Genomic DNA, 2,500 nt, shown 5'->3' on the forward strand with positions numbered 1-2,500 from the left:
TAGGCCATATTTGGTGCAAATTCAGGCAAGGATGGTGAACAAAGGGAAAACCCACCAAAAGTTAGCTCGCAAGAGCATAGACCGTCCCTCGGGTGGGTTGGGTAGTAAAGAAAGTAGGAAAGTATGGTGCAATTTTGGGCAACGATGATGAACAAAGGGCAAATTGGCTGGACAAGGGAAAGGGTAGGCCATATTTGGGGAAAATTCGGTCAAGGATGGTGAACAAAGGGAAAACCCACAAAAAATTAGCTCGTAAGAGCATAAACCATCCCTCGAGTAGGTTGGGAAAGATACAAACTAGGCTAGGTTTGGTGCAATTTTGGGCAAGGATGATGAACAAAGCTAAAATGGGCTGGACAAGTGAAAGGGTAGGCCATATTTGGGGCAAATTCGGTCAGGAGTGGTAAACAAAGGGATAAAAAGTAGGCTAGGTTTGGTGCAATTTTGGGCAAGGATGATGAAGAAAGGGAAAATGGGCTGGAGAAGGGGAAGGGTAGGCCATATTTGGTGCAAATTCGAGCAAGGATGGTGAACAAAAGGAAAACCCACCAAAAATTAGCTCGTAAGAGCATAAACCGTCCCTTAGGTGGGTCGAGCAGGAAAGAAAGTAGGCTAGGTTTTGTGCAATTTTGGACAAGGATGATGAGCAAATGAAAAATAGGCTAGACAAGTGATAGGGTAAGGCTTAATTGGTGCAAACTCGGTCAAGGTTGATAAACAAAAGGAAAACCCACCAAAAATTAGCTCAAAAGAGCATAAACCGTCCCTCGAGTGGGTTGGGAGAGATAGAAAATATGCTAGGTTTGGTGCAATTTTGGGCAAGGATTATGAATAGAGGGAAAATGGGCTGGACAAGTGAAAGGGTAGGTCATATTTGGTGTAAATTCGATCAGTGATGGTAAACAAAGGGAAAACCCACAAAAAATTAGCTCGTAAGAGCATAAACCGTCCCTCGGGTGGGTTAGGCAAGGTAGAAACTGGGCTAGATTTGGTGCAAATTTGGGCAATAATGATGATCAAAGGGAAAATGGGCTGGACGAGTTATAGGGTACGGCATATTTGGTGCAAACTCGATGAAGGATGGAAAAAGAAGAGAAAACCCACCAAAAATTAGCTCAAAAGAGCATAAACCGTCCCTCGGGTGGGTCAAGATGGCTTAAATCTGGCTAAACGAAGGCTGGAAAGGCCAAAATATGGGTTAGAATGATGATAGAACGAATCTGGAGTTTTTCGAAAATTTTCAAAAAAATCGGCCGAAGTCGGCCGAATTTTCGGTTTGATTCATGAAAAATTTTGATTCGAAATTTGCCACGGGAGAACACAACGCAGGCTTAGAAATGCCCACGGAGTGTGAGGGGAAGGCCCCGTGGCTCGCCCAGACCAGCCAAGGTGCGCTGGGTTTCTGCTGAGACACACCCTCCCCCTATAATAGGCTAATATGCAAAAGTGAATTTTGTACAAGTAGATACCTTTTTTCTGAGCAGACATAAGTTCCTTTTTGGGAGCTACAGATCGAATTTTGATCTGATTTTTTGCAGCATTGTTTAGAAAAATCATATCTTCGTGCTCACCAAATTAGAGAATTTTTTGCCAACGGAATATTTTTTAATAATTTTTTTAAGAAACGAAAATACGTAAATCCAGAAAAATAGAAAAACGTATCTAGGCATCGAATTTTGATCTGATTTTTTGCATGCACCCACATACTAATATAACTGACCTGTCCACCAAAAATCTCAGCCATCCTCCAAGGGATTGAATTTTAATGATTTTTTTACCAAAACATGGTAAAATCGGAAAATTCGTAAAAATGGAGGATGAAGGTCTCTCACCCCCAAAACTTCCCAGCATACTTAGGCATGTTAGAAGAGATGTTTGATCCAAGAAGTGCTCAAAAAAAAATTGAATGGTTCATAGTTGGTGCATAGTGGTCGGTCACGGTGGGTCGTGGTGCAAATCTGGTGGGTCGTGACTCAATTTCTGACCAGCCTTGGCTCAATTTCTGGTGGGTCGTGACTCAATTTCTGACCGAGCCAGCCAAATTTTCTGACCGAGGGTGACTCAATTTCTGACCGAGAGTGACTAAAATCATGACCGAGGCTGGCTCAATTTCTGACCGAGAGTGGCTCAATTTCTGACCGAGAGTGACTCAATTTCTGACCGAGAGTGACTCAAAAAATGACCGAGAGTGACTCAAATCATGACCGAGGCTGGCTCAATTTCTGACCGAGAGTGGCTCAATTTCTGACCGAGAGTGACTCAATTTCTGACCGAGAGTGACTCAAAAAATGACCGAGGCTGACTCAAATCATGACCGAGGCTGGCTCAATTTCTGACCGAGAGTGACTCAAAAAATGACCGAGGCTGGCTCAATTTCTGACCGAGAGTGACTCAAATCATGACCGAGGCTGACTCAAATCATGACCGAGGCTGGCTCAATTTCTGACCGAGAGTGACTCAATTTCTGACCGAGAGTGACTCAAATCATGACCGAGGCTGG

Source organism: Cajanus cajan, chromosome 11 (assembly GCF_000230855.2).
Source record: "Cajanus cajan strain Asha chromosome 11, NIPB_CcT2T_4, whole genome shotgun sequence".
NCBI lineage: Eukaryota > Viridiplantae > Streptophyta > Magnoliopsida > Fabales > Fabaceae > Cajanus > Cajanus cajan.